We start from the raw sequence: 8433 nt of genomic DNA on the forward strand, positions 1-8433 counted from the left end.
TAATTTTCAAAAATAACATCATCAATTAATGTTTTGATTCAAAAATTTCAAGTTTGTTACTTGCTTGCTAAGAAAGATTCAAACTTTAAGTTCTAGAATCATATCTTGTGATTTCTTGTGAATCAAGTCATTAATTGTGATTCTAAAAATCAAATCTTTTTCAAAAATTAATTTCAATCATATCTTTTCAAAAATATCTTCTTATCTTATCTTTTTCAAAAATTTGATTTTAAAATATCTTTTCCAACTTATTATCTTCTTATCTTTTCAAAAATTGATTTTCAAAATTTGTTTCAACTAACTAACTAACTTTTTGTTTGTTTCTTATCTTTTTCAAAACTACCTAACTAACTCTCTCTCTAATTTTCGAAAATATCTTCCCTCTTTTTCAAAAATTCTTTTTAATTAACTAATTGTTTCAAATTTTAATTTTAATTTTAATTTTCGAAAATCACTAACCATTTTTCAAAAGTAATTTTCGAAATTCCTCTTTCTCTCTCATCTCCTTCTATTTATTTATTCATCTACTAACACTTCTCTCCCATCCAAAAATTCGAACACTACCTCCCTCTCTGTGTTCGAGTTTTTCTTCCTCCCTTCTTTACATTACATTCTTTTCTTCTTCTACTCACACAGGGGAACCTCTATACCTGGGTAAAAAGGATCCCTATTATTATTATTTTTCTGTTCCCTCTTTTTCATATGAGCAGGAGCAAGGACAAGAATATTCTTGCTGAAGCAGATCCAGAACCTGAAAGGACTCTGAAGAGGAAATTAAGAGAAGCTAAATTACAACAATGCAGTACGCACCTTTCAGAAATTTTCAAACAGGAAGAGGAGATGGCAGCCGAAAATAATAATGCAAGGAGGATGCTTGGTGACTTTACTGCACCTAATTCCAATTTACATGGAAGAAGCATCTCCATCCCTACCATTGGAGCAAACAATTTTGAGCTGAAACCTCAATTAGTTTCTCTGATGCAACAAAACTGCAAATTTCATGGACTTCCATCTGAAGATCCTTTTCAGTTCTTAACTGAATTCTTGCAGATCTGTGATACTGTTAAGAATAATGGAGTAGATCCTGAAGTCTACAGGCTCATGCTTTTCCCTTTTGCTGTAAGAAACAGAGCTAGAGTGTGGTTGGACTCTCAACCCAAAGATAGCCTGAACTCTTGGGATAAGCTGGTCACGGCTTTCTTAGCCAAGTTCTTTCCTCCTCAAAAGCTGAGCAAGTTTAGAGTGGATGTTCAAACCTTCAGACAGAAAGAAGGTGAATCCCTCTATGAAGCTTGGGAGAGATACAAGTAACTGACCAAAAAGTGTCCTTCTGGCATGCTTTCAGAATGGACCATCCTAGATATATTCTATGATGGTCTGTCTGAATTAGCTAAGATGTCATTGGATACTTCTGCAGGTGGATCCATTCACCTAAAGAAAACGCCTGCAGAAGCTCAAGAACTCATTGACATGGTTGCTAATAACCAGTTCATGTACACTTCTGAGAGGAATCCTGTGAGTAATGGGACGCCTCAAAAGAAGGGAGTTCTTGAAATTGATACTCTGAATGCCATATTGTCTCAGAACAAAATATTGACTCAGCAAGTCAATATGATTTTTCAGAGTCTGAATGGAATGCAAGCTGCATCCAACAGTACTCAAGAGGCATCTGCTGAAGAAGAAGCTTATGATCCTGAGAACCCTGCAATAGCAGAGGTAAATTATATGTGTGAACCTTATGGAAATACCTATAACCCCTCATGGAGAAATCACCCAAATCTCTCATGGTAGGATCAACAAAAGCCTCAACAAGGCTTTAATAATGGTGGAAGAAACAGGTTTAGCAATAGGAAGCCTTTTCCATCATCCACTCAGCAACAGACAGAGAACTCTGAACAAAATACCTCTAATTTAGCAAATTTAGTCTCTGATCTATCTAAGGCCACTGTGAGTTTCATGAATGAAACAAGGTCCTCTATTAGAAATTTGGAAGCACAAGTGGGCCAGCTGAGTAAAAGAATCACTGAAACCCCCCTAGTACTCTCCCAAGCAATACAGAAGAAAATCCAAAAGGAGAGTGCAAGGCCATTGATATAACCATCATGGCCGAATCCAAAGAGGAAGGGGAGGATGTGAATCCCAAGGAGGAAGACCTCCTGGGACGTCCAGTGATCAATAAAGAGTTTCCCTTTGAGGAACCAAAGGAATCTGAGGCTCATCTAGAGACCATAGAGATTCCATTGAACCTCCTTATGCCATTCATGAGCTCTGATGAGTATTCTTCTTCTAAAGAGAATGAGGATGTTACTGAAGAGCAAGTTGCCAAGTTCCTTGGTGCTATCATGAAGCTGAATGCCAATTTATTTGGTAATGAGACTTGGGGAAATGAACCTCCCCTGTTTACCAATGAATTAAATGCATTGGATCAACTGAGATTGCCTCAGAAGAAATAGGATCCTGGAAAGTTCCTAATACCTTGTACCATAGGCACATGACCTTTGAGAAGGCTCTATGTGACCTTGGGTCAGGGATAAACCTCATGCCACTCTCTGTAATGGAGAAGCTGGGAATCTTTGAAGTACAAGCTGCTAGAATCTCACTAGAGATGGCAGATAACTCAAGAAAAGAGGCTTATGGACAAGTAGAGGACATGTTAGTAAAGGTTGAAGGCCTTTACATCCCTGCTGATTTCATAATCCTAGATACTGGAAAGGATGACGATGAATCCATCATCCTTGGAAGACCCTTCCTAGCCACAGCAAGAGCTGTGATTGATGTTGACAGAGGTGAACTAGTCCTTCAAGTGAATAAGGACTCCCTTGTGTTTCAATCTCAAGGTTATCTTTCTGTGAACATGAAAAAGAGGCACAGTAAGCTTCTCTCAAAACAGAGTCAACCAGAACCCCCACAGTCAAACTCTAAATTTGGTGTTGTGAGGCCCCAACCAAACTCTAAGTTTGGTGTTGAACTCCCATATCCAAACTCTAAGTTTGGTGTTGGGGAGTCTCAACAATGCTCTGAATATCTGTGAGGCTCTATGAGAGCCCACTGTCAAGCTATTGACATTAAAGAAGTGCTTGTTGGAAGGCAACCCAATTTTTATTTATCTAATTTTATTTTTATTGTTCTTTCATGTTTTATTAGGTTCATGATCATGTGGAGTCACAAAATAAATATAAAAATTGAAAACGGAATCAAAAACAGCAGAAGAAAAATCACACCCTGGAGGAGGATCTTACTGGCGTTTAAACACCAGTAAAGAGCATCTGTCTGGCATTCAACGCCAGAACAGAGCATGTTTCTGGCGTTGAACGCCAGAAACAAGCAGCATCCTGGCGTTCAAACGCCAGAAATGCACAGTGAGGAAAGCTGGAGCTGAAGGCCAGAAACAAGCATAGAACTGGCGTTCAACGCCAGATATATGCTGCTTATGGGCGCTGAATGCCCAGAACAAGCATCAATTCGGCGTTTAAACGCCAGAATTGTATGCAAGGGCGTTTTACATGCCCAATGGGTGCAGGGATGTAAATCCTTGACACCTCAGGATCTGTGGACACCACAGGATCATCTCAGGATCTGTGAATCTTACAGGATCCCAACCCACCTCACCCTCTCTCTCTCCATTCATGGTCATCCCTTCTATTTTCCATTCACCACTCACATCTATACACACATCCCTCCATCTCCTCCATACCTTCTTCTTCTTCTTCTTCTATTCTTTCTTCTTTTACTCGAGGGCGAGCAACATTCTAAGTTTGGTGTGGTAAAAGCATAAGCTTTTTGTTTTTCCATTACCATTGATGGCACCTAAGACCGGAGAAACCTCTAGAAAAGGGGAAGGAAAGACAAAGGCTTCCACCTCCGAGTCATGGGAGATGGAAAGATTCATCTCAAGGGTCTATAGCTCAGTGGTAGAACATGTGGCTGCAAATCAAGAGATCCCTGAGATACCTCAGGGGATGCACTTCCCTCCACATAATTATTGGAAGCAATTGAGGATAGGAATACCAAAAATCACTAGGGATCAAGCCACAAAGGCAAGGAAGAGACATAGAAGAGCTCAAGGACATCATTGGTTCCTCAAGAAGGAAACGCCACCATCACTAAGGTGGACTCATTCCTTGTTCTTACTTTCTCTGTTTTTCATTTTCTTTATGTTAAGTGCTTATCTATATTTGTGTCTTATTACATGATCATTAGTGTCTAAGTGTCTATACGTTAAAGTAAGTGAATATGAATCCATCACCTCTCTGAAATAAAAAATGTTTTAATTCAAAAGAACAAGAAGTACATGAGTTTCGAATTTATCCTTGAACTTAGTTTAATTATATTGATGTGGTGACAATGCTTCTTGTTTTCTGAATGAATGCTTGAACAGTGCATATTTTTTTGAAGTTGTTATTTTAGAATGTTAAATATGTTGGTTCTTGAAAGAATGATGATAAGGAGACATGTTATTTGATAATCTGAAAAATCATAAAAATGATTCTTAAAGCAAGAAAAAGCAGCAAAGAACAAAGCTTGCAGAAAAAAAATAGCAAAAAAAATAGAAAAAGAAAAAGCAAGTAGAAAAAGCCAAAAGCTCTTAAAACCAAAAGGCAAGAGCAAAAAGCCAATAACCCTTAAAACCAAGAGGCAAGGGTAAATAAAAAGGATCCCAAGGCTTTGAGCATCAGTGGATAAGAGGGCCTAAAGGAATAAAATCCTAGCCTAAGCGGCTAAACCAAGCTGTTCCTAACCATGTGCTTGTGGCGTGAAGGTGTCAAGTGAAAACTTGAGACTGAGCGGTTAAAGTAAAGGTCCAAAGCAAAAGAAGAGTGTGCTTAAGAACCCTGGACACCTCTAATTGGGGACTTTAGCAAAGCTGAGTCACAATCTGAAAAGGTTCACCCAGTTATGTGTCTGTGGCATTTATGTATCCGGTGGTAATACTGGAAAACAAAGTGCTTAGGGCCACGGCCAAGACTCATAAAGTAGCTGTGTTCAAGAATCATCATACTGAACTAGGAGAATCACTAACACTATCTGAACTCTGAGTTCCTATAGATGCCAATCATTCTGAACTTCAATGGATAAAGTGAGATGCCAAAACTATTCAAGAGGCAAAAAGCTACAAGTCCCGCTCATCTGATTGGAGCTATGTTTCATTGATAGTTTGGAATTTATAGTATATTCTCTTCTTTTTATCCTATTTGATTTTCAGTTGCTTGGGGACAAGCAATAATTTAAGTTTGGTGTTGTGATGAGCGGATAATTTATACGCTTTTTGGCATTATTTTTAGTATGTTTTTAGTAGAATCTAGTTACTTTTAGGGATGTTTTTATTAGTTTTTATGTTAAATTCACATTTCTGGACTTTAGTATGAGTTTGTGTGTTTTTCTGTGATTTCAGGTATTTTCTGGCTGAAATTGAGGGACTTGAGCAAAAATCAGATGCAGAGGTTGAAGAAGGACTGCTGATGCTGTTGGATTCTGACCTCCCTGCACTCAAAGTGGATTTTCTGGAGTTAAAGAACTCAACATGGCGCGCTTCTAATTGCGTTGGAAAGTAGACATCCAGGGCTTTCCAGAAATATATAATAGTCCATACTTTGGCCGAGTTTAGATGACGTAAATGGGCGTTGAACGCCAGTTCTACGCTGCAGTCTGGAGTTAAACGCCAGAAACACGTCACAAGCCAGAGTTGAACGCCAGAAATACGTTACAAACTGGAGTTCAACTCCAAAAGAAGCCTCTGTACGTAGAAAGGTAAAGCTCAGCTCAAGCACACACCAAGTGGGCCCCAGAAGTGGATTTATGCATCAATTACTTACTTCTGTAAACCCTAGTAATTAGTTTAGTATAAATAGGACTTTTTACTATTGTATTAGACATCTTGGGATGTCTAGTTCTTAGATCATGGGGGCTAGCCATTCGGCCATGCCTGAACCTTTCACTTATGTATTTTTCAACGGTAGAGTTTCTACACTCCATAGATTAAGATGTGGAGCTCTGCTGTTCCTCATGAATTAATGCAAAGTACTACTGTTTTTCTATTCAATTCAACTTATTCCGCTTCTAAGATATTCATTCGTGCTTCAATATGAATGTGATGAACGTGACAATCATCATCATTCCCCCACGAACGTGTGCCTGACAACCACTTCCGTTCCACCTTAGATTGAATGATTATCTCTTGGATCTCTTAATCAGAATCTTCGTGGTGTAAGCTAGATTGATGGCGGCATTCATGAGAATCCGGAAAGTCTAAACCTTGTCTGTGGTATTCCAAGTAGGATTCTGGGATTGAATGACTGTGACGAACTTCAAACTCGCGAGTGCTGGGCGTAGTGACAGACGCAAAAGGAGGGTGAATCCTATTCCAGTATGATCGAGAACCTCAGATGATTAGCCGTTCTGTGACAGAGCATTTGGACCATTTTCACAAGAGGATAGGATGCAGCCATTGACCACGGTGATGCCTCCAGATGATTAGCCATGCAGTGACAGCGCATCGGATCATTTTCACAGAGAGGATGAAAAGTAGCCATTGACAATGGTGATGTCCTTACATAAAGCCAGCCATAGAAAGGAGTAGGACTGATTGGATGAAGACAGCAGGAAAGCAGAAGTTCAGAGGGACGAAAGCATCTCTATACCTTTATCTGAAATTCTCACCAATGATATACATAAGTATTTCTATTTTTATTTTCTATCTATTTATTATTTATTTTCGAAAACTCCATAATCAATTATTATCCGCCTGACTGAGATTTACAAGATGACCATAGCTTGCTTCATACCAACAATCTCCGTGGGATCGACCCTTACTCACGTAAGGTTTTATTACTTGGACGACCCAGTGCACTTGCTAGTTAGTTGTATCGAAGTTGTGAATGAAAAACAATTTATTAAGACGTGCGTACAGAGTATTTGGCGCCGTTGCCTGACATCACAATTTCGTGCACCAAAGAACTACATAGCATTTTCACCCCGTATGTTTATATGTGTTCTTGGAGGATAGATTTGCCCTTGACCAAGTAGATAGATGATTTTACCTTAGTTGCATGCATTCATTTAGGAATTTGCATTTCATAAACCCTTTCTTACCATGATCTTTGGGCTTTTTATTTTAAGCATGAGGACATGCTTGGTTTAAGTGTGGGGAGATTTGATAAAACCCAATTTTGTGGTTTATATTGTGTAGAATTTGGGGGGGGGGGGTTTGTCAATATTTCTCACACTTATTCACTCGAATTGCATGGTTTTGTGTTTTCTTCCCAATATTGCTTCATGATGAAAAATATGCTTATTTTGCCTTAAAATTGCTATATTTTAATCCTCTTTTATTGCCATTCGATGCCGTGACGTATTTGTTGAGTGATTTCAGAATTTAAAGGGCAAGGATGGCCTAGAAGAGAGAAAGAAAGCATGCACAAAAGGAAGGAACATGAAGATTTGGATTTTGGGAACTTCAGCATCGACGCGCACACACACTTCATGCGCACGCGTGGATGAGGGCAGCTAGAAGTGGCGCGCAAGGATGGACGCATCCGCGCAGATCAGAGAAATCCCACCGGTACGCAAGCGTACATGGTGCGCACGCACGCATGGCGCGCACGCGCGGAAAGCTGCACGTGACCTCATTAAAGGAAATCGTGCCTGGCGATTTCTGAGGCTCATCAGGCCCAAATTCAAGCTGTTTCTGCATGGAAAAGGCCCAAGGATGCTAGGGGGAAAGGGGGGATCAATCATTTTACACTTAGACACAATTTTAGCTAGTTTTTGGTTTTTTGTTTTTCTACAGAGAAAAACCCTTGTTCTTCTCTAGATCTAGCTTTTATTTGATTTTCCCTTGTTGAATTATGAATTGGACCTTGTTAATTACTAGTTTTAATTATTTTATTTGAATTCTCTAGTATAATTTTGTTTAGATTTTGTGTTAGTTTTATATTTCCTTGTTGTTTGTCATTTTATACCTATTTCATGAATCTTGTAGATCTTGATTTGTTATTGTTGCATTGATGATTTTCATGATTAATTGTATTGTTTGAGTGATTATATGTTGATAATTGTTAGTGGGTACTTGTTAGTTCCAATTTAATTGAAATTTGAATAGGTCTTTTATTGATGCTTACCATGTGTTTGATGAAATGTTTCCTTTGATTATAGAGTAGCTCTCTTTACTCTTAACCTAGGCTAAAGGAATTGGATAAGCTTGAGTCATTGGGTCTAATAGATTTGATTATTTGGGAACCCTTAGTGGTCAATTTGATAGCATTGACACTAGCCTACTACCAAGCTAATTGGTAGTTAGGTTGGACCTTATGGGTTGATGTTGACCAAACCATTTAACATATTTCAAGTATAGAAGTAGACTTAATGAGTTTGGTTCCTCATAATTATCAAGATATGGTTATTAGACAAGGATAGTGACCTCAATTCCCGTGCCTA

The 8433-nt window shown here is 38.7% G+C and overlaps 1 non-coding gene across 1 annotated transcript; it reads right to left on the reverse strand.

The window, feature by feature from the left end:
- Positions 1–1233: 1233 nt before the first annotated feature.
- Positions 1234–1337, reverse strand: LOC112739464 (small nucleolar RNA R71). The gene has a single exon (XR_003170400.1). It is a non-coding gene; the product is annotated as a small nucleolar RNA R71 (small nucleolar RNA).
- Between the last annotated feature and the right edge of the window lie 7096 nt (positions 1338–8433).

This window comes from Arachis hypogaea, chromosome 13 (assembly GCF_003086295.3).
Source record: "Arachis hypogaea cultivar Tifrunner chromosome 13, arahy.Tifrunner.gnm2.J5K5, whole genome shotgun sequence".
NCBI lineage: Eukaryota > Viridiplantae > Streptophyta > Magnoliopsida > Fabales > Fabaceae > Arachis > Arachis hypogaea.